This window comes from Canis aureus, chromosome 31 (genome assembly GCF_053574225.1).
Source record: "Canis aureus isolate CA01 chromosome 31, VMU_Caureus_v.1.0, whole genome shotgun sequence".
NCBI lineage: Eukaryota > Metazoa > Chordata > Mammalia > Carnivora > Canidae > Canis > Canis aureus.
In genome coordinates this window covers 2,500,214-2,521,072 of record NC_135641.1, presented here as the reverse complement: position 1 = coordinate 2,521,072, position 20,859 = coordinate 2,500,214, and positions in this window count along the sequence as shown.

The following is a 20,859-nucleotide window of genomic DNA, read 5'->3' as shown; positions in this document are numbered from 1 at the left end:
CCCACTTTGGCCTGACTTGGACCTGCTGACCCTGGTTGCCACCTGCGCCTGACCTCGAACTGTTGACTCTGGTTCTTTCAAGGGCCTCCACTGTATCTGGTGATTCTGGTCCCCACCTGGGCCAAACCAGGACGTGGTGACACTTGTCACCACCAGGGAATCACCTGGACCTGCTTACTGTGTTCCACACCTGGGCCTCAAGTAGACCTGTTGACCATGGTCCCTAAGCCGGTCTCACATGGACCTGTTGCCTCTGATCCCCACCGGGGCCTCACTTGTACCTGATATCTCTGGTCCCCACCTTGACCTCATCTGGACCTAGTGACTCTGGTCCCCACCTGGGCTTCACCTGGATCTGGTGACTCTGGTCACCCCTTTGACTTCTCTTGGGCCTGGTGAATCTGGACATTAGCTGGTCCGCACATGGATGTGGTGACTGGTCGCCACCTGGGCCTCCCCTGGACTTGGCGAATCCTGTTGCTAATTGCGCCTCACCTGGACCTTGTGACTGTGTTCCCACCTGGACCTCACATGGATCTGGTGGCTCTGGTTCCCATATTGGGCTCTCCTGGACCTGGTTCCTGTGGTCTCCATCTGGACTCACCTGGAAAACAATGACTCTGATCCATATTTGGGCCTATCCTGGATCTGTTCTCTCTGGTCCTTACTTGGCCTCATTGGGACCTGTATACTCACTTATATACCTGGGCCTCACCTGAACCTGCTGACTGTGGTCCCACCTGGGCCTCACTTGCACGAGGTGCCTAGTTTCCACAGGGACCTCACATGGACCTGGTGACTCAGGTCCTCATATGGGCATCATGGGACCTGGTTTCTCAGTTCCACATCGGGGCCTCACTGGACCTAGTGATTCTCGTCCCCCTCTGGGCCTCACCCTGACGTGGTGACTCTGGTCCCCACCTGGATATCACCAGAACCAGGTGACTCTGGTCCACCTCTGGGACCACCGGGATCTGGGGACACTGGTCCTCATCTGGGCCTCAACAGGACCTGGTGAATCTACTCCTCACTTAGGCCTCGTCTGGACCTTGTGACTCTTTTCCCACCTGGCATCAATGGGATATGGTTACTCTGTTCCCCACCTGGGCCTCACCTGGACATGATAACTTTGCTCCACACTTTGGCATCAACTTGTCCTGATGACTCTGGTCCCCCACCTAGTCCTCAATCTGGACCTGTTGACTGTGGTCCCCACCTGGGTCTCACCTGGACCTGGTGACTCTTGTTCCCACATGAACCACATGTGGACCTGGCGACTGTGCTGTTCTTGTAGACACATTTACCTGGTGACTCCGGTCCCCATTAGTGCCTCACCTGCAATTCGTAACTCTGGTCCCTACCTGGGCATTATCGGGACACGGTTCCTCTGCATGGCCCGAAGTTTGGCCTCCCCTGGACCTGGTGAGTGGGGTTGCCATCTGGGCCTCACCCATACCGGTGACACAGGTACCCACGTGGGCCTCACTTGGACCTGGTGAATATGGTCCTTACCTGGTCCTCACCCCGAACTGGTAACTCTGGTCACCACGTGGGAATCACCTGGACCTGGTGAATCAGGTCCCCATCTGGGCCTCACCCAGTCCTGGTGACTTTGTTCCCTACCGGGACCTGATTGCTGTGGACTCCTTCTTGGCCTCAACTGGTACTGGTGCGTCTGATGCTATGTGTGCCTCACCCAGATCTGGTGACTCTGGTCTTCACCTGTGGACCATTATGACCTGGATACTCTGTTCCACACCTGACCCTCACCTGGACATGATGACTCTGGATCAACTCTGGGCCTCACCCTGACATGGTGACTCTCGTCCCCATCTGGATGTCACGAAGGCCAGGTGAATCTGGTTCCCCTCTAGGCCTCAACTAGACCTGGGCATTCTGGTCCTCAACTGGGCCTCACCGGGACCTAGTGAATATGCTCCCCACCTGTGCCTCATCTGGACGTGGTGACTCGGGTTCTACCTGGGCATCATCGGGACATGGTTACTCTATTCCCTACTGGGACTGACCTAATCCTTGTAACTCTAGTCCTGACTTTGGCCTCTTCTGTCCCAGGTGACTCTGGCTCCACCAGGGACTCACCTCTAACTGGTGACTCTGATCCTCAGCATGGCCTCACCAGACCTGGTGACTGTGGTTCCCAATGGAACCTCACCTGGACCTCATGTCTCTGGTCCCTCCTGACCCTCACCAGGACCTGGTGTCTCTGGTACCCACCAGGGTAGCATCAGGATATTGTTACACGGTTCACTAACAGTGACCCAGCCGGACCTATTAAGTCTGGTCTTCAACTGGGCCACACCTGGACATGGTGTCACTGGTTCCCACCAGGGTCTCACCTGGACATGGTGAGTCGGATCCCCACCTGGTCCTCACCTGTAACTGATGATTCTCGTTCCCACGTGGACATTATGTGGACCTGGTGGCTGCAGTGTTTCTAGCTTCTCATGTACCTCGTGACTCTGGTCCCCACCAGGGCCTCACCGCGACCTGGTGAGTGTGGTTGACACGTGCACCTCACCTGGACCTGGTGATTCTGGTCTGCACCTGAGACTACGCTGGATCTGGTGACTGTGGTCCCCATCTGGGCTTCACCTGGATTTGGGGACTCCGGTCCCCATCTGGGCCTCACCTGGCCCTTTTGATCATGGTCCTCACCTGGGCCAAATTGGGACCCGGTGACTGTGATCCACAACTGGACCTCACCTGGACCAGGTCACTCTGGTCCCCCTCTAGGTGTCACCGTGCCCTAGTGACTGTGAACCCCACTTTGGCATGACTTGGACCTGCTGACCCTGGTTGCCACCTACGCCAGACCTCGAACTGTTGACTCTGGTTCTTTCAAGGGCCTCCCCTGTACCTGGTGATCCTTGTCCCCACCTGCTCCTCAACTGGACGTGGTGACACTTGTCCAACCAGGGACTCACCTGGACCTGCTTACTGTGTTCCACACCTGGGCCTCCAGCAGACCTGTTGACCATGGTCCCCAAGCCAGCCTCACATGGACCTGTTGTCTCTGACCCCCACCGGGGCCTCACGTGTACCTTGTAACTCTGGTCCTCACCTGGGCCTCATCTGGACCTAGTGACTCTGGTCCCCACATGGGCTTCACCTGGATCTGGTGACTCTGGTCCCCTACTGCACCTCTGCTGGACCTGGTGCCTCTCTTTCAAACATAGACCTCACCTGAATATGGTGACTCTGGTCCTCAGTTTGACCTCACCTGGACCTGGCGTCTCTCGTCCCCACTTTGACCTAACTCAGAACTGCTGAATCTTGCCCCAATTAGACCGCACCCATACCTGGTGACTCTTGTCCCCAGCTATGCCTCAATTCGACCTGATGAATCTGGTCCTCACGTGGGCTTCACATGGACCTGCTACTCAGCTGGATAGAGTGGCTCTGGTTCCCACATGGGGCTCACCTGATACTGCTGACTGTGGTCTTATTCTATGCCTCACCAGGACCTAGTGATTCTGTTCCCCATCTGGGCCTGCATGGTACTAGTGTCTGTGGTCCTCACCCAGGCATCATTGGGACCTGGATACTCTATTCCACATCTGGGACTCACTCTGACCAGGGACCTCTGGTCCCATTCTTGGCCTCAAACTAAACTGGTTACTCAGGTTCCCCCTCTGGGCCTCACCCATACCTGGTGACTCTGGTCACCCCTTTGGCTTCATTGGGCTTGGTGAACCTGGTCCTTAGCTTGTCCTCACTTGGATCTGATGACTGGTCGCCACCTGGGCCTCACCTGGACTCGGTGAATCCTGTTTCCACCTGCGCCTCACCTGGACCTTTTGACTGTGTTCCCACCTGGTTCTCACTTGGATCTGGTGGCTCTGGTTCCCATATGGGGCTCTCCTGTACCTGTTTTCTGTGGTGTCCATCTGGCCTCACCTGGAGCACAATGAATCTGATCCATATTTCGGCCTCTCCTGGACCTGTTGACTCTGGTCCTTACCTGGGCATCATTGGGACATGGGTACTCTCTTATATACCGGGGCCTCACCTGGACCTGGTGACTGTGGTCCCACCTGATCCTCACCTGGACGAGATGACTGGTTCCCACAGGGACCTCACCTGGACCTGGTGACTCAGGTCATCATATGGGCATCATAGGACCTGGTTTCTCAGTTCCACATCGGGGCCTCACCTGGACCTAGTGATTCTCGTCCCGCTCTGGGCCTCCCCCTGACGTGGTGACTCTGGTCACCACCTGTATATCACCAGAATCAGTGACTCTGGTCTCCATCTGGGACTAACCCGGAGCTGGGGATAGTGGTCCTAAACTGGGCCTCAACAGGACCTGGTGAATCTACTCCTCACTTAGGCCTCGTCTGGTCCTTGTGACTCTTTTCTCACCTAGCATCAATGGGATATGGTTACTCTGTTCCCCACCTGGGCCTCACATGGACATGATAACTTTGCTCCACACTTTGTCCTCAACTGGTCCTGATGACTCTGGTCCCCCCACCTAGGCCTCAATCTGGACCTGGTGACTGGTCTCCACCTGGGCCTAACCTGGACTTGGTGAATCCTGTTGCCACCTGCGCCTCACCTGGACCTTGTGACTGTCGTCCCCACCGGGGCCTCACCTGGACCTGGTGACTGTCGTCCCCACCTGGGTCTCACCTGGACCTGGTGACTCTCGTTCCCACATGAACCACACCTGGACCTGGTGACTGTGGTGTTCTTGTAGTCTCACATTTACCTGGTGACTCAGGTACCCACTAGGGCCTCACATGGATCTGGTGACTCTGGCCTGCAGGTTGGCCTCACATGGACCTGATGAGTGGGGTTGCCACCTGTGCCTCACCCAAACCTGGTGACTCAGGTCCCCACGTGAGCCTCTTAGACCTGGTGAATCTGGTCATTACCTGGTCCTCTCCCAGACACTGGGACTCTGGTCACCACCTGGGACTCACCTGGATCTGGTGAATCTGGTCCCCATCTGGGCCTCACCCAGTCCTGGTGACTTTGTTCTCCACCTGGACATGATTGCTGTGGACTCTTTCTTGGCCTCACCTGGAACTGGTGACTCTGATCCTATCTGCGCGTCACCCAGACCTGGTGACTCTGGTCCTCACCTGGGCATCATTGGTACCTGGTGACTCTGTTCCACACCTGAGCCTCACCTGGACATGATGACTCTGGAACCTCTCTGGGACTCACCCTGACCAGGTGACTCTGGTCACCATCTGGATATCACCTGGACCAGGTGATTCTGGTACCCCTCTAGACCTCAACCAGATCTGGTGACTCTGGTCCTCAACTGGGCCTCACCTGGACCTAGTGAATATGCTCCATCTGGGCCTCATTTGGACCTGGTGACTCTGGTCCCTACCGGGGCATCATCGGGACATGGTTCCACTGCATGGCCTGCAGGTTGCCCTCCTGGACCTGGTAAGTCTAGTCCCTACATGGGCATCATCGGGACATGGTTCCTCTGCATGGCCTGCAGGTTGTCCTCACCTGGACCTGGTGAGTGGTGTTGTCACCTATGCCTCACCCATACCTGGTGACACAGGTCCCCACATGCGCATCACTTGGAACTGGTGAATCTGGCCCTTACCTGGTCCTCACCTGGAACTGCTAAGTCTGGTCACCACCTGGGAATCACCTGGACCTGGTGAATCTGATTCCAATCTCTGCCTCACCCAGTCCTGGTGAATTAGTTCCCCACCTGGACCTGATTGCTTTGGACTCCTTCTTGGCCTCACCTGGAATTGTTGACTCTGATACTAACTTGGCCTCACCCAGATCTGGTGACTCTGGTCCTCACATGTGGACATTTATGACCTGGATACTCTGTTCCACACCTGAGCCTCTCCTGGATATGATGACTCTGGATCCCCTCTGGGCCTCAGCCTCACATTTTGACTGTGGTCCCCATCTGGATGTCACCTAGACCAGGTGAATCTGGTACCCCTCTAGGCCTCAACTTGACCTGGTAAATCTGTTCCTCAACTGGGTCTCACAGGGATCTAGTGAAAATGCTCCCCACCTGCGCCTCATCTGGACCTGGTGATTCTGGTTCTTCTTGGGCATCATCGGGACATGGTTACTCTATTCCTCACTGGGACTGACCTAATCCTGGTAACTCTGGTCCTGATTTTGGCCTCTTCTGTACCTGGTGACTCTGGCTACACCTGGGCCTCACATGTACCTGGTGACTCTCGTTCCCACATGAACCACACGTGGACCTGGTGACTGTGGTGTTCTTGTAGACACTATTACTTGGTGACTCCGTTCCCCACTAGAGCCTCACCTGGATCTGGTGACTCTGTCCTGCAAGTTGGCCTCACCTGGACCTGGTGAGTGGGGTTTCCACCTGGGCCTCACCCATACCTGGTGACTCAAGTCCCCACGTGGGCCTCTTGGACCTGGTGAATCTGGTCCTTACCTGGTTCTCCCAGACCCGGGGACTCTGGTCACCAACTGGGCCTCACCTGGACCTGGTGAATATGGTCCCCATCTGGGCCTCACTCAGTCCTAGTGACTTTGTTCTCCACCTGGACATGATTGCTCTGGACTCTTTGTTGGCCTCACCTGGAACTGGTGACTCTGATCCTATCTGCGCGTCACCCAGACCTGGTGACTCTGGTCCTCACCTGGGCATCATTGGTACCAGGTGACTCTGTTCCACACATGAGCCTCACCTGGACATGATGACTCTGGAACCCCTCTGGCCCTCACCCTGACCTGGTGACTCTGGTCCCCATCTGGATATCACCTGGACCAGGTGATTCTGGTACCCCTCTAGGCCTCAACCAGATCTGGTGACTCTGGTCCTCAACTGGGCCTCACCTGGACTTAGTGAATATGCTCCATCTTGGCCTCATTTGTACCTGGTACATCTGGTTCCTACATGGGCATCATCGGGACACGGTTCCTCTGCATGGCCTCTCCTGGGCCTGGTGAGTGTGGTTGCCACCTGTGCCTCACCCATACCTGGGGACACAGGTCCCCTCGTGGGCCTCGTGGACCTGGTGAATCTGGTCCTTATCTGGTCGTCTCCCATCCCCGGGGACTCTGGTCACCACCAGGGCCTCACCTGGACCTGGTGAATCTGTTCCCAATCTGGGCCTCACCCAGTCGTGGTGACTTTGTTCCCAACCTGGACCTGATTGCTGTGGACTCCTTCTTGGCCTCACCTGGAACTGGTGACTCTGATCCTAACTGGACCTCACACAGATCTGGTGACTCTGGTCCTCACCTCTGGACCATTATGACCTGGATACTCTGTTTACCTCTGAGCCTCACCTGGACATGATAACGTTGCTCCACACTTGGGCCTCAACTGTTCCTGATGACTCTGGTCCCCCTCCTAGGCCTCATTCTGGACCTGGTGTCTGTCGTCCCCACATGGGTCTCACCTGGACCTGGTGAATCTCGTTCCCACATGAACCACACCTGGACCTGGTGACTGTGGTGTTCTTGTAGACTCATTTTTACCTGCTGTCTCTGGTGCCCAGTAGGGACTCACGTGGATCTGTTGACTTTGGCATGCAGGTTGGCCTCAACTGGACCTGGTGAGTGGGGTTGAGAACTGGGCCTCACCCATACCTGGTAACTCAGGTCCCCTCGTGGGCCTCTTGCACCTGGTGAATCTGGTCCTTACCTGGTGGTCTCCCAGACCCGGAGAATCTGGTCACCACCTGGGCCTCACCTGGATCTGGTAAATCCGATCCCCATCTGGGCCTCACCCAGTCCTGGTGACTTTGTTCCCCACCTGAATCAGATTGCTGTGGACTCTTTCTTGACCTCACCTGGAACTGGTGACTCTGATCCTATCTGCGCATCACCGAGACCTGGTGAATCTGGTCCTCACCTTGACATCTTTGGTACCTGGTGACTCTGTTCCACACCTGAGCCTCACCTGGACATGATGACTCTGGAACCTCTCTGGTCCTCACCCTGACCTGGTGACTCTGGTCCCCATCCGGATGTCACGTAGACTAGGTGAATCTGGTATCCCTCTAGGCCTCAACTTGACCTGGTGACTCTGGTCCTGACCTGGGCCTCACGGGGACCTAGTGAACATGCTCCCAACCTGCGCCTCATCTGGACCTGGTGACTCTGGTTCTACCTGGGCATCATCGAGACATGGTTACTCTATTCCCCACTGGGACTGACCTGATCCTGGTAACTCTGGTCCTGACTTTGGCCTCTTCTCTACCAGGTGACTCTGGCTCCACCTGGGCCTCACCTGTAACTGGTGACTCTGATCCTAAGCATGGCCTCACCTGACCTGGTGTCTATGGTTTCCATCGGTACCTCACCTGGTCCTCATGTCTCTGGTTCAAATGGGACTCACCAGGACCTTGTATCTGGTACCCACCTGAGTAGCATCAGGATATGGTTACACTGTTCACTAAGAGTGACCCGGCGGACCTATTAACTCTCGTCTTCACCTGGTCCACACTTGGACATGGTGACACTGGTTCCCACCAGGGTCTCACCTGGACATGGTGACTCGGATCCCCACCTGGTCCTCACCTGTAACTTGTAATTCTCGTTCCCACATGGACATCATGTGGACCTGGTGGCTGCAGTGTTTCTAGCTTCTCATGTACCTCGTGACTCTGGTCCCCACCAGGGCCTCACCGGGACTTGGTGAGTGTGGTTGCCACCTGCACCTCACCAGGACCTCTTGATTCTGGTCTCCACCTGAGACTACCCTGGATCTGGTGACTCTGGTCCCCACAAGGGCTTCAACTAAATTTGGGGACTCCAGTCCCCATCTGGGCCTCACCTGGCCCTGTTGAACATGGTCCTCAACTGGGCATAATTGGGACCCAGAGACTGTGTTCCACAACTGGAACTCACCTGGACCAGGTGACTCTGGTCCCCCTCTGGGTCTCAACATACCCTAGTGACTGTCAACCACACTTTGGTCTGACATGAACCTGCTGACCCCGGTTGCCACCAGCGATTGACCTCGAACAGTTGACTCTGATTCTTTCAAGGGCCTCCCCTATACCTGGTGATCATGGTCCCCACTTGGGCCTCACCTGGACGTGGTGACACTTTTCACCACCGGAGCTCACCTGGACCTGGTTACTGTGTTCCACCTGGGCCTAATGTAGACCTGTTGACCATGGTCCCCAAGCCGGCCTCACATGGACCTGTTGCCTCTGATCCCCACCGGGTCCTCACGTGTACCTGGTAACTCTGGTCCTCACCTGGGCCTCAACCGGACCTAGTGACTCTGGTCTCCAACTGGGCTTCACCTGATCTGGTGACTCTGGTCCACACCTGGACCTCTCCTGGACCTGGTGACTCTCTTTCCAACATGGACCTCACCTGGATCTGGTGACTCTGGTCCTCAGTTTGGCCTCACCTGGACCTGGTGTTTCTCGTCCCCATTTTGACCTAACTCAGAACTGCTGAATCTTGCCCCACCTAGGCCGCACCCAGACCTGGTGACTCTTGTCCCCAGCTATGCCTGAATTCGACCTGATGAATCTGGTCCTCACGTGGGCCTCACATGGACCTGCGACTCAGCTGGAGAGATTGGCTCTGGTTCCCACAAGGGGCTCACCTGATACTGCTGACTGGGGTGTGTTTCTATGCCTCACCAGGACCTAGTGATTCTGTTCCCCATCTGGGCCTGCATGGCCCTAGTGACTCTGGTCCTCACCCAGACATCACTGGGACCTGGATACTCTATACCCCACATGAGCCTCACTTTGACCAGGGACATCTGGTCCCATTCTGGGCCGCAAACTTAATGGTTACTCTGGTTCCCCTTCTGGGCCTCACCCTTACCTGGAGACTCTGGTCACCCCTTGGGGTTCAATTGGGCCTGGTGATTCTGGTCCTTAGCTGGTCCGCACCTGGATGTGGTGACTTGTCGCCACCTGGGCTTCACCTGGACTCGGTGAGTCCTGTTGCCACCTGCACCTCACCTGGACCTTGTGACTGTGGCCACACCTGGACCTCACCTGGATCTGGTGGCTCTGGTTCCCATATGGGGCTCTCCTGGACCTGGTTCCTGTGGTCTCCATCTGGCCTCACCTGGAACACAATGACTCTGATCCATATTTGGACCTCTCCTGCACCTGTTGACTCTGGTCCTTACCGGCGCATCTTTGGGACCTGGATACTCTCTTATATAACTGGGCCTCACCTGGACCTGGTGACTGTGGTCCCACCTGGGCCTCACCTGGACGAGGTGACTGGTTCCCACAGGGACCTCACCTGGACCTGGTGACTCAGGTCCTCCTATGGGCATCATGGAACCTGGTTTCTCAGTTCCTCATCGGGGTCTCACCTGGACCTAGTGATTCTCTTCCCCCTCTGGGCCTCTTCCTGACCTGCTGACTCTGGTTCCCACCTGGATATCATCAGAACCGGGTGACTCTGGTCCCCCTCTGGGACTCACCCGGAGCTTGGGACACTTGTCCTCAGCTGGGCCTCAACAGGACCTGGTGAATCTACTCCTCACTTAGGCCTCGACTGGACCTTGTGACTCTTTTCCCACCTGGCATCAATGGGACATCGTTACACTGTTGCCCACCTGGGCCTCTCCTGGACATGATAACTTTGCTCCACACTTTGGCCTCAACTGGTCCTGATGAATCTTGTCCCCCCACCTAGACCTCAATCTGGACGTGGTGAGTGTGGTCCTCACCTGGGTCTCACCTGGACTTGGTGACTCTCGTTCCCTCATGACCCACACCTGGACCTGGTGACTGTGGTGTTCTTTTAGACTCAGATTTACCTGGTGACTCCGGTCCCCACTAGGGCCTCAACTGGATCTGGTGACTCTGGCCTGCAGGATGACCCCACCTGGACATGGTGAGTGGGCTGAAACTCCATACCTGGTGACTCAGGTCCCCAGGTGGGCCTCTTGGACCTGGTGAATCTGGTCCTTACCTGGTCCTTCCCGGAACTGCTAACTCTGGTCACCACTTGGGCCTCACCTGGACCTGGTGAATCTGGTACCCATCTAGTCCTCACCCAGGCCTGGTGACTTTGTTCCCCACCTGGACATGATTGCTGTGGACTCTTTCTTGGCCTCACCTGGAACTGGTGACTCTGATCCTATCTGCACGTCACCCAGATCTGGTCACTCTGGTCCTCACCTGTGGACCATTATAACCCGTATACTCTGTTCCACACCTGAGCCTCACCTGGACATGATGACTGTGGATCCGCTCTGGGACTCAGCTTGACATGGTGACTCTGGTCCCCATCTGGATGTCACCTGGACCAGGTGATTCTGGTACCCCTCTAGTCCTCAACTTGACCTGGTGATCCTGGTTCCCACCTGGGCCTCACCTGGACCTGGTGACTCTTGTCACCACCGGGGACTCACTTGGACCTGGTTACAGTGTTCCACACTGGGCCTCAAGTAGAACTCTTGACCATGGTCCCCAAGCCTGCCTCACATGGACCTGTTGCCTCTGATACCTACCAGCGCGTCACGTGTACCTGGTAACTCTGGTCCTCACCTGGGCCTCTTCTGCACCTAGTGACTCTGGTCCCCACCTGGGCTTTACCTGGATCTGGTGACTCTGGTCCCCACGTGGATCTCTCCTGGACCTGGTGACTCTCTTTCCAACATGGACCTCACCTGGATCTGGTGACTCTGGTCCTCAGTTTGGCCTCACCTGGAACTGGTGTCTCTCGTCCCCACTTTGACCTAACTCAGAACTGCTGAATCTTCCCCCACCTAGGCCGCACCCAGACATGGTGACTATTGTCCCCAGCTATGCCTCATCGACCTGATGAATCTGGTTCTCACGTGGGCCTTACATGGACCTGGGACTCAGCTGGATAGAGTGGCTCTGGTTCCCACAAAGGGCTCACCTGATACTGGTGACTGGGGTCTTTTTCTATGCCTCAGCAGGACCTAGTGATTTTGTTCCCCATCTGGGCCTGCATGGCCCCAGTGACTCTGGTCCTCACCCAGGCATCATTGGGACCTGGATACTCTATTCCACACCTGGGCCTCACTTTGACCAGGGACCTCTGGTCGCATTCTGGGCCTCAAACTTAACTGGTTACTCTGGTTCCCCCTCTGGGACTCACCCTTACCTGGTCACTCTGGTCACCCCTTGGGCTTCACTTGGGCCTGGTGAATCTCGTCCTTAGCTGGTCTTCATCTGGAATTGGTGACTGGTCGCCACCTGGGTCTCACCTGGACTTGGTGAATCCTGTTGCCACCTGCACCTTACCTGGACCTTGTGACTGTGGTCCCACTTGGACCTCACCTGGATCTGGCGGCTCTGGTTCCCATAAGGGGCACTGCTGGACCTGGTTCCTGTGGTCTCCATCTGGCCTAACTTGGAACACAATGACTCTGATCCATTTTTGGGCCTCTTCTGGACCTGTTAACTCTGGTCCTTACCTGGGCATCATTGGGACCTGGATACTCTCTTATATAACTTGGCCTAACCTGGACCTGGTGAGTGTGGTCCCACCTGGGCCTCACCTGGACGAGGTGACTGGTTCCCACAGGGACCTCACCTGGACCTGGTGACTCAGGTCCTCATATGGGCATCTATCGACCTCTTTTCTCAGTTCCACATCGGGGCCTCACCTGGACATAGTGATTCTCGTCCGACTCTGGGTGTCACCCTGACGTGCTGTCTCTGGTTCCCACCTGGATATCATCAGAACTGGGTGACGGTGGTCCCCCTCTGGGACTCACGTGGAGCTAGGGAACCTGGTCCTCAACTGGGTTGTAAACAGGACCTGGTGAATCTACTCCTTACTTAGGCCTCGTCTGGACCTTGTGACTCTTTTCCCACCTGGCATCAATGGGACATGGTTACTCTGTTCCCCACCTGGGCCTCACCTAGACATGATAACTTTGCTCCACACTTTGGCCTCAACTGGTCCTGATGACTCTGGTCCCCCACCTAGGCCTCAATCTGGACCTGGTGACTGTGGTCCCCACCTGGGTCTCACCTGGACCTGGTGACTCTCGTTCCCACATGAACCACACCTGGACCTGGTGACTGTGGTGTTTTTGTAGACTCACATTTACCTGGTGACTCCGGTCCCCACTAGGGCCTCACGTGGATCTGGTGACTTTGGCCTGCAGGCTGGCCTCACCTGGACCTGGTGAGTGGGGTTGCCACCAGGACCTCACCCATACCTGGTGACTCTGTCCCCACAAGGGCCTCTTGGATCTGGTGAATCTCTTCCTTACCTGGTCCTCTCCCAGACCTGGGGACTCTGGTCACCACCTGGGCCTCACCTGGACCTAGTGAATCTGGTCCCCATCTGGGCCTCAACCAGATCTGGTGACTCTGGTCCTCAACTGGGCCTCACCTGGACCGAGTGAATATGCTCCATCTGGGCCTAATTTGGACCTGGTGACTCTGGCCCTACGTGGGCAACATCGGGACATGGTTCCACATAATGGTCTACAGGTTGGCGTCACCTGGACCTCGTACCTCTCGTCCCTACCTGGGCATCATCGGGACACGGTTCCTCTGCATGACCTGCAGTTTGGCCTCACCTGGACCTGGAGAGTGGGCTTGCCACCTGAGCCTCACCCATACCTGGTGACACAGGTCTCACGTGGGCCTCACTTGGACCTGGTGAATCTGGTCCTTACTTGGTCCTCACCCGGAACTGGTAACCCTTGGCACCACCTGGGAATCACCTGGACCTGGTGAATCTGGTTCCCAATTGGGCCTCACCCATTCCTGGTGACTTTGTTCCCCACCTGGACCTGATTGCTGTGGACTCCTCTTGGCCTCACCTGGAACTTGTGACTCTGCTCCTAACTGGGTCTCACCCAGATAAGGTGACTCTGGTCCTCACCTGTGAAACATTATGACCTGGATACTCTGTTCCAAACCTGAACCTCACCTGGACATGATGACCCTGGATGCCCTCTGGGCCTCATCCTGACATTGTGACTCTGGTCCCCATCTGGATGTCCCCTAGACCACGTGAATCTGGTACCCCTCTAGGCGTCAACTAGACCTGGTGACTCTGGTCCTCATCTGGGCCTCACCTGGACCTAGTGAATATTCTCCCCACCTGCGCCTCGCTGGACCTGGTGACTCTGGTTCTACCTGGGCATCATTGGGACATGGTTACTGTATTAATCACTGGGACTGACCTGATCCTGGTAACTCTGGTCCTGACTTTGGCCTTTTCCGTACCAGGTGACTCTGGCTCCACCTGGGCCTCACCTGTACCTGGTGACTCTGATCCTAAGCATGGCCTCACCTGACCTGGTGACTGTGGTTCCCATCGGGACCTCACCTGGACCTCATGTCTCCGGTTACAACTGGGCCTCACCAGGACCTGGTGTCTCTGGTACCCACCTAGGTAGCATCAGGATATGGTTACACTGTTCACTAATAGTGACCCACGCAGAACTATTAACTCTGGTCTTCACCTGGGCCACACCTGGACATGGTGACACTGGTTCGAACCTGGGTCTCACCTCGACATGGTGAGTCGGATCCTCACCTGGTCCTCACGTGTAACTGGTGATTCTCATTCCAGCATGGACATCACGTGGACCTGGTGGCTGCAGTGTTTCTAGCTTCTCATGTACCTCGTGACTCTGGTCCCCACCAGGGCTTCACCGGGACCTGGTGAGTGTGGTTGCCACCTGCACCTCACCTGAACCTGGTGATTCTGGTCTGCACCTGAGACTACCCTTGATCTTGTGACTGTGGTTCCCAACTGGGCTTCACCTGGATTTGGGGACTCCGGTCCCCATCTGGGCCTCACCTGGCACTGTTGACCATGGTCCTCAACTGGGCAAAATTGGGACCCTGTGACTGTGTTCCACAACTGGAACTCACCTGGACCAGGTGACTCTGGTCCCCCTCTGGGTCTCACCGTGCCCTAGTGACTGTGAACCCCACTTTGGCCTGGCTTCGACCTGCTGACCCGGTTGCCACCTGCGCCTGACCTCGAACTGTTGACTCTGGTTCTTTCAAGGGCCTCCCCTGTACCTGGTGATCCTGGTGCCCACCTGGTCCTCACCTTGACGTGGTGACCTTTGTCACCACCGGGGACTCACCTGGACCTGCTTACTGTGTTCCACACCTGGGCCTCAAGTACACCTCTTGACCATTGTCCCCAAGCCCGCCTAACATGGACCTGTTGCCTCTGATCACCACCGGGGCCTACGTGTACCTGGTAACTCTGGGCCTCACCTGGGCCTTATCTGCACCTAGAGACTCTGGTCCCCACCTGGACTCACGTGGATCTGGTGACTCTGGTCCCCACCTGGACTTTACCTGGATCTGGTGACTCTGGTCCCCACCTGGATATCACCAGAACCGGGTGACACAACCGGAGCTGGGGACACTGGTCCTCAGCTGGGTCTCAACAGGACCTGGTGAATCTACTCCAAACTTAGGCTTCGTCTGGACCTTGTGACTCTTTTCCCACCTGGCATCAATGGGACATGGTTACTCTGTTCCCCACCTGGGCCTCACCTGGACATGATAACTTTGCTGCACACTTTGACCTCAACTGGTCCTGATGACTCTCGTCCCCCAACCTAGGCCTCAATCTGGACCTGGTGACTGTCGTCCCCAACTGGGTCTCAGCTGGACCTGGTGATTCCCGTTCCCACAAGAACCACTACTGGACCTGGATACTGTGGTGTTCTTGTAGACTCACCTTTACCTTGTGACTCCCGTCCCCACTAGGGCCTCACCTGGATCTGGTGACTCTGGCCTGCAGGTTGGCCTCACCTGGACCTGGTGAGTGTGGTTGCCACCTGGGCCTCACCCATACCTGGTGACTCAGTTCCCCACGTGGGTCATGTCGACCTGGTGAATTTGGTCCTTACCTGGTCCTCTCCCGAACCCGGGGACTCTGGTCACAACCTGGGCTTCAGCTGGACCTGGTGAATCTGGTCCCCTTCTGGGTCTCACACAGTCCTGGTGACTTTGTTCCCCACCTGGACCTGATTGCTGTGGACTCTTTCTTGGCCTCACCTGGAACTGCTGACTCTGGTCCCTATCTGGATGTCACCTGGACCAGGGGATTCTGGTATCCCTCTGGGCCTCAACCAGATCTGGTGACTCTGGTCCTCAACTGGGCCTCACATGGACCTAGTGAATATGCTCCATTTGGGCCTCATTTGGACCTGGTGACTCTGGTCCCTACGTGGGTAACATCGGGATTGGTTCCACATAATGGTCTGCAGGTTGGCCTCTTCTTGACCTGGTAAAACTGGTCCCTACCTGGGCATCATCGGGACACGGTTCCTCTGCATGGCCTGCAGGTTGGCGTCACCTGGACCTGGTGAGTTGGCTTGCAACCTGGGCCTCACCCGTACTTGGTGACACAGGTCACACGTGGGCCTCACTTCGACCTGGTGAATCTGGTCCTTAACTGGTCCTCACCCAGAACTGGTAACTCTTGGCACCACCTGGGAATCACCTGGAACTGGTGAATCTGCTCCCCATCTGGGCCTCACCCAGTCCTGGTGAAGTTGTTCCCCACCTGGACCTGATTGCTGTGGACTCCTTCTTGGCCTCACCTGGAAATTGTGACTCTGCTCCTAACTGGGCCTCACCCAGATCTGGTGACTCTGGTCCTCACCTGTGGACCATTATGACCTGGATACTCTGTTCCACACCTGAACCTCACCTGGACATGATGACTCTGGATCCCCTCTGGGCCTCATCCTGACATTGTGACTCTGGTCACCATCTGGAGGTCCCGTAGACCAGGTGAATTTGGTACCCCTGTAGGCCTCAACTAGACCTGGTGAGTCTGATCCTCATCTGGGCCTCACCTGGACCTAGTGAATATTCTCCACACCTGCGCCTCGATGGACCTGGTGACTCTGGTTCTACCTGGGCATCATTGGGACATGGTGACTGTATTACCCACTGGGACTGACCTGATCCTCGCAACTCTGGTCCTGACTTTGGCCTCTTATGTACCAGGTGACTCTGTGTCCACCTGGGCCTCACCTGTACCTGGTGACTCTGATCCTAAGCATGGCCTCACCTGCCCTGGTGACTGTGGTTCCCATCGGGACCTCACCTGGACCTCATGTCTCTAGTTACACGTGGGCCTCACCAGGACCTGGTGTCTCTGGTACCCACCTAGGTAGCATCAGGATATGGTTACACTGTTCACTAACACTCATTCAGCCGGACCTAATAACTCTGGTCTTCACCTGGGGCACACCAGGACATGGTGACACTAGTTCCCATCTGGGTCTCACCTGGACATGGTGAGTCAGATCCCCACCTGGTCCTCACCTGTAACTGGTGATTTTCGTTCCCACATGGACATCATGTCGACCTGGTGGCTGCAGTGTTTCAAGCTTCTCATGTACCTCGTGTCTCTGGTCCCCACCGGGGCCTCACCGGGACCGGGTGAGTGTGGTTGCCACCTGCACCTCACATGGACCTGGTGATTCTGGTCTGCACCTGAGACTACCCTGGATCTGGTGACTGTGGTCCCCACCTGGGCTTCACCTGGATTTGGGGACTCCGGTCCCCATCTGGGCCTCACCTGGCCCTGTTGAACATGGTCCTCAACTGTGCAAAATTGGGACCCGGTGACTGTGTTCCACAACTGGACCTCACCTGGACAAGGTGATTCTTGTCCCACTCTGGGTATCACCATGCCCTAGTGACTGTAAACCCCACTTTGGCCTGACTTGGTCCTGCTGACCCTGGTTGCCACCTGCGCCTGACCTCGAACTGTGGACTCTGGATCTTTCAAGGGCCTTCCCTGGACCTGGTGATCCTGGTCGGACCTGGGCCACACCTGGACGTGGTGACTCCTGTCACCAATGGGGACTCACCTGGACCTGCTTACTGTGTTCCACACCTGGGCCTCAAGTAGACCTGTTGACTATGGTCCCCAAGCCGGCCTCACATGGACCTGTTGCCTCTGATCCCCACCGGGTCCTCACGTGTACCTGGTAACTCTGGTCCTCACCTGGGCCTTATCTGGACCTAGTGACTCTGGTCCCCATCTGGGCTTCACATGGATCTGGTGACTCTGGTCCCCACCTGGACTTCACCTGGATCTGGTGACTCTGGACTCGAACTTGACCTCTCCTGGACCTCGTGACTCTCATTCCAACATGGACCTCACCTGGATCTGGTGACTCTGATCCTCAGTTTGGCCTCACCTGGACCTGATGTCTCTCGTCCCCACTTGGACCTAATTCAGAACTGATGAATCTTGCCCCACCTAGGCCGCACCCAGACCTGGTGACTCTTGTCCCCAGCTATGCCTGAATATAACCTGATGAATCTGGTCTCACGTGGGCCTCACATGGACCTGGCATTCAGCTGGATAGAGTGGCTCTGGTTCCCACAAGGGGCTCACCTGATACTGCTGAATGTGGTCTTATTCTATGCCTCACCAGGACCTAGTGATTCTGTTCCCCATCTGGGCCTGCATGGCCCTAGTGACTCTGGTCCTCACCCAGGCGTCACTGGGACCTGGATACTCTATTCCACACCTGGGCCTCACTTTGACCAGGGACCTCTGGTCCCATTCTGGGCCTCAAACTAAACTGGTTACTCTGGTTCCCCCTCTGGCCCTCACCCTGACCTGGTGACTCTGGTCACCCCTTGGGCTTCACTTGGGCCTGGAGAATCTGGTCCTTATCTGTTCCGCACCTGGATCTGGTGACTGGTCCCCACCTTGGCCTCACCTGGACTTGGTGAATCCTGTTGCCACCTGCTCCTCACCTGGAACTTTCGACTGTGGTCCCACCTGGACCTCACCTGGACGAGGTGACTGGTTCCCACAGGGACCTCACCTGGACCTGGTGACTCAGGTCCTCATATGGGCATCATGGTACCAGGTTTCTCAGTTCCACATCGGGGCCTCACCTGGAACTTGTGATTCTTGTACCCCTCTGGGCCTCACCCTGACGTGGTGACTCTGATACCCACCTGGATATCACCAGAACCGGGTGACTCTGGTCCCCCTCTGGGACTCACCCGGAGCTGGGGACACTGGTCCTCAGCTGGTCCTCAACTGGACCTGGTGAATCTACTCCTCAATTAGGCCTCGTCTGGACCTTGTGACTCTTTTCCCATCTGGCATCAATGGGACATGGTTACTCTGTTCCCCACCTTGGCCTCACATGAACATGATAACTTTGATCCACACTTTGGCCTCAACTCTTCTTGATGACTCTGGTCCCCCCACCTAGGCCTCAATCTGGACCTGGTGACTGTGGTCCCCACCTGGGTCTCACCTGGATCTGGTGACTCTCGTTCCCACATGAACCACACCAGGACCAGGTGACTGTGGTGTTCTTGTAGACTCACATTTACCTGGTGACACCGGTCCCCACTAGGGCCTCACCTGGTTCTGCTGACTGTGGCCTGTAGGTTGGCCTCACCTGGACCTGGTGAGTGGGGTTGCCACCTGAGCTTCAACCATACCTGGTGACTCAGGAACACACGTGGTCCTCTTGGACCTGGTGAATCTGGTCCTTACCTGGTCCTCTCCCAGACCCAGGGACTCTGGTCACCGCCAGGGCCTCACCTGGACCTGGTGAATCTCTTCCCCATCTGGGCCTCACCCAGTCTTGGTGACTTTGTTCCACACCTGGACCTGATTGCTTTGGACTCTTTCTTGGCCTCACCTGGAACTGGTGACTCTTATCCTCTCTGCGCGTGACTCAGGCCTGGTGACTCTGGTCATCACCTGGGCATCATTGGAACCTGGTGACTCTGTTCCACACCTGAGCCTCACCTGGACATGATGACTCTGGAACCACTCTGGGCCTCACCCTGACCTGGTGACTCTGGTCCCCATCTGGATGTCACCTGGACCAGGGGATTCTGGTACCCCTCTAGGCCTCAACAAGATCTGGTTTCTCTTGTCCTCAACTGGGCTTCGGCTGGTCCTAGTGAATATGCTCCATCTTGGCCTCATTTGGACCTGGTTACTCTGGTCCCTACCAGGGCATCATGGGGACATGGTTCCACTGCATGGCCTGCAGGTTGGCCTCACCTGGACCTGGTAACTCTGGTCCCTACCTTGGCATTATCGGGACCCGGTTACTTTTCATGGCCTGCAGGTAGGCCTCACCTGGACCTGGTGAGTGGGGTTGCCACTTGGGCCTCACCCATACCTGGTGACACAGGCCCCTACGTGGGGCTCACTTGGACCTGGTGTATCTCGTAATTCTGCTCACCACCTGGGGATCACCTGGACCTTGTGAATCTGGTAACTCTGGTCACGACCTGGGAATAACCTGGACCTGGTAAATCTGTGTCCCCATCTGGGCCTCACCCAGTCCTGGTGACTTTTTTCCCCACCTGGCCCTGACTGCTGTGGACTCCTTCTTAGCCTCACCTGGAACTGTTGACTCTGATCCTAACTGGGCCTCACCCAGATCTGTTGACTCTGGTCCTCACCTGTAGATCATTATGACCTGGATACTCTGTTCCACACCTAAGACTCACCTGGACATGATGACTCTGGATCCCCTCTGGGCCTCTCCCTGACATGGTGACTCTGGTCCCCAACTGGACGGCACCTAGACCAGGTGAATCTGGTACCCCTCTAGGCATCAACTAGACCTGGTGACTCTGGTCCTCTACTGGGCCTCAACGGGACGTAGTGAATATGCTCACCAACTTCGCCTCATCTGGACATGGTGACTCTGGCTCCACCTGGGCCTCACCTGTAACTGGTGACTCTGATTATAAGCATGGCCTCAACTGACCTGGTGACTGTGGTTCCCATCGGGACCTCACCTGGAACTCATGTCTCTGGTCCCACCTGGGCCTCACCAGGGCCTGGTGTCTCTGGTACCCACCTGGGTAGCATCAGGATATGGTTACACTGTTCACTAACAGTGACCCAGCCGGACCTATTAACTCTGGTCTTCACCTGGAC